The sequence below is a fragment of the Bombina bombina genome, unplaced genomic scaffold, assembly GCF_027579735.1.
Source record: "Bombina bombina isolate aBomBom1 unplaced genomic scaffold, aBomBom1.pri scaffold_2350, whole genome shotgun sequence".
Taxonomy (NCBI): domain Eukaryota; kingdom Metazoa; phylum Chordata; class Amphibia; order Anura; family Bombinatoridae; genus Bombina; species Bombina bombina.
The window spans coordinates 1-6929 of record NW_026511631.1 but is presented as its reverse complement, the minus strand read 5'-3'; the positions used below and the strand labels follow the sequence as shown (position 1 = coordinate 6929).

Below are 6929 nucleotides of genomic sequence, written 5' to 3'. Positions count from 1 at the left end.
TAGTGTGTGCAAAATGCCATTGTTTCAGAAAGAGCAAGTAATTGGCACGTACGTATAATACTTGCACTTCTTGAATATGCATTTACTTGTCAACTGCTTTGTTTCAAGAATGGCTCCAGGGGTGTACAAAAGCTACTGACTACAATAATCTTAGTTTTTTTATTTACTTTCTAATGTACTTTTTTTAGTATAATATTTGTAGCTGTCCTATTCATGTTTAAAAAAAAAAATGTGCCTTAATTTTTTAGGTTTCCATGAAGAATATCAGCTTCCATATTATGATCTTGTACCTTCAGACCCTTCAATTGAAGAGATGAGAAAAGTTGTTTGTGACCAGAAATTACGGCCTAACATACCTAACTGGTGGCAAAGTTATGAGGTATGTAAGAAAACAGAAAAACACGTGTATAGTTTGTTTAAATGTATAAATATTTGGGAAGAGTAACATTGATACCAAGCTTTTCAAACCAGTGTCAGGATAGCTGTTGTGCACTACTCATCCCTAGTGATAAATGGGTATTTGGTAGAGAGGAACAGGCATCTACAATTATAAAAATAAAATAAATAGGTTTATTCAAGTTAAAGGAAGGGATTGAAAGGTCAAAATTGAAAAGTGCACGGGTGCGTTTCAATTTGAAATGGAAGCACTTTTTCATTGTACTCTCATTAGCAAAGTTTTTTTTTTTTTCGTGGCTTATGCACATATCCTGTGAGGGCCCATTCTCCAGTATTCAAACACCACACCTCTGAGAGTCAGCATTGGCTTGTATGACACAAATTATGTCTTCACAGAAGCAATTTGGTATGTGTATTCGGATCCTCCATTAGGATCCGAATGCAGAAGTATGCACTATTAGATTGATTATTGTGTAAGATCACTACGTTGAGATCTGGATTTGCATAGATCTTAACGTGGTGATCTTTCCCATGAATCAATCAGGTTCCGCATTTGGATATGAACAAAGGATACAAATGCACGTACCTAGAAAGCAATACAAACCACTGCCAGCTCTCTGAGCGAACATGGTGTTAGAATATTGGTGCACGGCCCTCTGACGAACAGTAATAACTTTTTACTAGAAGCATTTTTGCTAATGGAAGCATATTACAAATATGCCTCTATTTCACATTGAAATGCACAGAATCACATTTCAGTTTTGACTTTTCAGTCCATAAGGAACTCTTATTTCCGTGGCTGAGTACAGCAAGACTGCTACAGTAGTTTAGTTACTATATAGCTGAAGAAGATAATTAAAATCTGAACCTGTTACAGTTCCTTGATGCCAAAGTGAGAGAGCTTGTTTTATGCATTTTAACTCCCTCTTTAGTTTAAAAAAAATAATATAATTGCAACCGTTATAAAGAAGTAATTGTGACTTTAAATGCAGTTAACCCTTTCCTGCTGGGACTTATTTGTCTACATCGGAAATGTAAACAGATAATTAAAAACGTAAATCACGAGATCGTTCATACTATGATGGGATCAGGTGTGAGGGGGGAGTGCCTATGATGCTAGGCACACCCTCTAGCCCACGATCCCATTTACAAAGCAGCCAAGGCTTCAGGACAGCCAAGCAGTTAGGATGGCATGGAACGTCCTAACGACGGGAAAGGGTTAATCCTTCAAAGGGACATTAAACTAAAATTAAGTCCTATAAAATGTTTTTAATATATAAAAAAATCTTTAAATGTGCTGCATTTATTTAGCCTTTTTACATTTTACCTCTAAACCGTATTTTTTCCACTTCCCCTAGAGTTTGGAGTTCATACAGGAAAGCTGTTACCTTTCAGCTTGCTAGGTGTTTACTTGATCAGTGAATGGACTTATTTATATCTGTCCTTAATTTGCTACAACAAAGGAGATAATATACTTTGTATGCAATGTAGTGCTAAGTAGCTGATGCATGCTATGCATATTAAATGATAAAAGTAAATTGGAAAGTTGTATGCCCTATTTAGTCAAAATGTAACTATCATGATTGACTGTCCCTTTAAGAGAGCATTACACAGGTTCAAGTTTATCTAATCTGAGGGCAACTATGTATCTATGTAGAATAACTTCAGTTTTAATTGTTTCTTCTTTCTTTTCAGGCTCTTCGAGTCATGGGGAAGATGATGCGAGAGTGCTGGTACGCTAATGGAGCAGCTCGTTTGACAGCACTACGTATTAAAAAAACATTGTCACAGCTCAGCATACAGGAAGATGTGAAAATCTGAAAACACAAGCAACCCCTGAGAAAATGTGGAAATAATTCATACAAGCTGCCATGATGTAGTACATATGAGGCCTACCTCAATGTTTCATCCCAAACAACTGCCAGTTGAACAATGGGGCCTTTTTGGCCAAATGAAAGTGAACAGCACACTACACATTTAATTCTAGGTTTGGGTATGAAACTAAAAACCTTTATTTCTATTTCTTTGCCCCCTAAGAGCATGAAGATATGGAATCAACTTCAGGTAATTACCATATTGCCTGATTTTCGTTTTTTTCTAAACGAAATTCTTACAGTGGCATCTCTTTCATCAGTGTAGGGTAAAATCCACTTCATCATACTTGTTTGTCCAAAATGGTTAGGGGTATTGACCAGTGCAGCAGACCATGCTCATTTTCTTAACTGGTTCAGATTCTAGTGAGCAAGCTGAGGTTTTTTTTGGACACTACCCTAATCAAAGACAAGGAGCCCCCCCCCCCCCCTTTCCAGGAACTGTGAAATCACTGTTCAGGCTTCACGATAAATCATACTGGAGCTTGAGGAGAAACACCACAGTCCACGTAGACCCACTTCCATGCATGTGCAAGGGTGTGTGTAGCTTTTTTGACCTGTGTTTTGTAGGTGCACACGTGTACATGTGAGCTTGTCTGCATGCGCAAATATTAAGCTCCCCTTTTTGAGGTGTCAGTATGTTGGTCACCTTTGTGACACTTCATGTAAAAATCGCGTACAGGGCCGCTTGTCACCTAGTTTTTTACAAAATCCAACTTCACCATACAACACCATCTGCTTTCCAGAAGGAGGAGATTCGTGCTGATGAAATCTTTTGGCAATAGAAATATTTCAATAAAAGACCCTCAGCTTGCGCTGTCCCAGAGGATATAAGAAGCGAGGACAACCTGCAAAAATCCATCATCATTTGTAAATGAATCTCAGGTGTCAAGCATTTGCCAACAGCAGGGATTTTAGATGTTTGTGCTCATTAAATAAACAGTGGCATGGGACTACATGGCTTCTTCCAGCCTGCCCCCTGTAAGATCTCTTCATGCTTCAGAAATGCTGTACAGATATCATTTGGTGCAGATTGGTAACTCTCACATGAGCCTTATCTGAACACCACTTAAACCAGGGCCTGACAAAGGTGGGAAAGAAGCAGGGTTTGTATTTAAGTGACGTCACATCGCATTTTATTACAGGATCTTAGTTTGATGGGAGAATTTTGGTTCAGCATCTATAGTACAATAACTCTAAAGCCATAACTTTTAACTGGAGTGATTTTTGTTTTTATATTTTAAGTTTTGGGGGGAGAGCAGGGATTTTAACTTTTTTTATTAAATATTTTAATTCTTTGTAAAAAAGAAAAACAAAAAACAGATATCTCTCTATATATAGATATATACACACATACGTAAATATAAATATTACCTCTCAGCCTATTGTTTGTATAGAAATCACTACAGAAAAACCAAATGCGCCAAGCTATATTTACACTGGAACTATTTGTACTTATACCTGGAATTTTCTTCTAGAGGCTGGAATGAATCTATACTTACGGTTACATGTCACATTTTTATAATACCATGTTCTCATTGTCTTCAGGTGTACACCATTTTCTGTGTGTATCCTTCAGGGGTTTTAGTGACGTGTCCAAAGTGATTATATATAAATATTTTTTCTGCTTTCTGTGCAGAACTGTTAAATAAACTCCCATTTATCTTGCCTGGTGTGTATGCCTCACACCGTTCATTATTGTATTACATTGTAGCTGGCTTGTGCATTAATGGGATGTGTAATAAGATTTGTGTTTTGTTTGTTTGGGCCCCCCCTTTTTTTTGATCAGTGTAAATTGAGCTGTTTGTGTGTATGTAATTCATATGTACAAATATAGTTAACATGTTACACTGACACACACACACTAATGTAACATATCATGTTTTTACATTCATTATGGCAAACTTGAATCCGATATGAACTGTGTTATTGGCTGCTATTGTATATTGTAATTTCCTATGGAAGCATTATGATTTAAATCAATAACCAGCAAGTAGGGGTTAGACCTTTTTTGTCTGTTCACTAACTGGATTTATGTTTGAAAACTTATATCAGCAAAAGGCCTACAGAATAGATCTTATATTTGCTGAATTATTTAATGAAAACAAAATTATTTTCATAGTATACAAGTATGTTCTAAAAAAATCTTTTATGGGTTCCCTTTTTATAGGAGCACTAGATAGTCTATTTCTAGAACAGTGGCGCAGAAACAATCTGATTCAAGTTGAAAAATTGCCAACCAAAATATATATATCTACATTTTTTTTTTCTTACATGTCCTTTTACAGGTTTTGCTAAATATGTTCATTTTACTACCTAGTTTGGCCAAAGTATCATAGCTGCTTTGTGAGTGAAAGTACAGAGGCCTACATGTCATGCTAGGAAATCAAAGCTTGCTCTAAAAAGGCTGAAGGATGACCCCTGAGTAAGCGGTGTTATTTTAATGCAAGCTTTTAGGAAATGGGACCCTGGATGTCTTTACATGCCTTATCTAGGCCTATTGTGCCAACTCTGTCCACAAGATGTTTCACCATCTTTATTTGAATGCAATTTCTGTCTTAAAGTGTCAGTAAACTTTAAAAATAATGTTATATAATTCTGCACATAGTGCAGAATTATATAACATTATATTAGCCAAACATTATAAAACATAATTTCCCCTATTAATTGTTTTTAAAAAAACGCTGTTTTACAGACCCGCTCTCTGTACTCTGCTGAGCGGGTCTGTTATATTTACTCAGCGCATCGGGCCAGCTGTATAGTCACAGCCCGGCCCGACCGCGCCATAGCACTAAGTGCAGCTCGCTCCTGCTCTGTCAGACAGCAGGAGCGAGCTGCACTTAGTGCTATGGCGCGGTCGGGCCGGGCTGTGACTATACAGCTGGCCCGATGCGCTGAGTAAATTTAACAGACCCGCTCAGCAGAGTACAGAGAGCGGGTCTGTAAAACAGTGTTTTTTTAAAAAAAAATTAATAGGGTATATTATGTTTTATAAATGTTTGGCTAATACAATGTTATATAATTCTGCACTATGTGCAGAATTATATAACATTATTTTTAAGGTTTACTGTCCCTTTAAAGGGACATTGAACCCAAATTTTTTTCTTTCATGATTTAGATAGAGAATACCATTTTAAACAACTTTCTAATTTACTTCAATTATTTAATTTTCTTGATATTCTTTCCTGAAAAGCATATCTAGATAGGCTCAGTAGCTTCTGATTGGTAGCTGCACATAGATGTCTCATGTGATTGGCTCACCAATATGCAATGCTATTTCTTTAACAAAGGATATCTAAAGATTGCAGAAAATTAGATAATAGAAGTAAATTGGAATGTTGTTTAAAATTGTATTCTCTATCTGAATCGTGAAAGAAAATTTTTGGGTTTAATGGCCCTTTAAGCTTCTTTTTTTCTCTCTCATTATTTTGGTAGTATCATTGTTTTCAGTTTCTCCACATCTTAGTTGAATGTTTTATTTTTTGGAGTAATAAGAAAAGAAAAAAAACACTAAAAAGCCCTTTTAAATGTAGGCTTGTTTGCAAAAGTACTGGACAGTATTACCAGACACTTGCTACCTACGTTAAAGGCCACCTGTATTTTTTCTTTTTTTTTTCTTTAACTCTGATTTTGTAATATATCACCTTCATGTCTGGTTGTCAAACTTGCATTTTGTTATAAAGAAGGCATTTATCTTTCTGGACAGTATTCCAGGTATATTTTGCTTCATGTTCAACTGATAAAAATGCCTCTCATTTGTGTGCAATTTAACATCTTCATTTAATCTTGCATCACGTGCCCATGCGTTTTTCATTTGGACATTAAATGGCTTTGTGTAACCACTACGTTATTTTATGGGGGACAGTCTCTATACGTATTCATTCTTTGCAAAATGAACATGTAAATGTTGAGATCTCAAACTACTGTTTTTTTTTTGTTGTTTTTTAAAGTATGTTTTGCAAGTGCATCATTTGATAAACCATTGGCCCTCTCTCATGTACAGAAGGTAACTATTTTATAGCTTTCGGTTTATTGGTAGTTTTTTAGGCCATAAGCACATAATGTAGTGATGGTAGAATCACAGTTTTAAGTTAAAGTGTAGCATGATTTCTAATCATTTCTCAGGATGTCAGAAAATGTTTTACAGTAATCAAGAGATAGGTACATACTCAACAAGGACAGCAATCGTTCACAGTCGAAGACTGCTTGGAGGGCTCTGTCTCAGAGTCTTTATTTTCAGGCAGTTCTACGTAAACTGCATTTTATATTTGATGTTATGAAAGTGAACATACTGCATAATAAAATACTATTTTGAAATCTTTCATATCCTTAGATCTTTTATCCTTTGTGTTTCTAACTAAGGAAAGGTGAAAAAGTATCTATGCGTTGACATTCGGTGAATGTATATGGCACTCAAGCAGCAATCCCTTCCTTCTGACATGGAAGGGGTTGGAGTTTGTCATAAGTTGGGTAAAAATATTGGGTAATAATAGTTGGGTAATAAAACACAATTTTTTTATTTATTTTTTGTACCTGACAACTATGCAGAATCAGCTTAGGGCATTTCAAACTAGTGGTGTATGTTGCAGTATGTTCTGTTCCTAAGGGATTTACTAGCATCACAACATAGAATGTGGTTTTCAGTGAATTTATATGCTTTTA

At 35.9% G+C, this 6929-nt stretch overlaps 1 long non-coding RNA gene across 1 annotated transcript; it reads left to right on the top strand.

Annotated features, from left to right (window-relative positions):
* Nucleotides 1-246: 246 nt before the first annotated feature.
* On the top strand, nt 247-3942 carry LOC128643879 (uncharacterized). Its single transcript, XR_008399888.1, has 2 exons — nt 247-379; nt 2092-3942. It is a non-coding gene; the product is annotated as an uncharacterized LOC128643879 (long non-coding RNA).
* The last annotated feature ends 2987 nt before the right edge of the window (nt 3943-6929 follow it).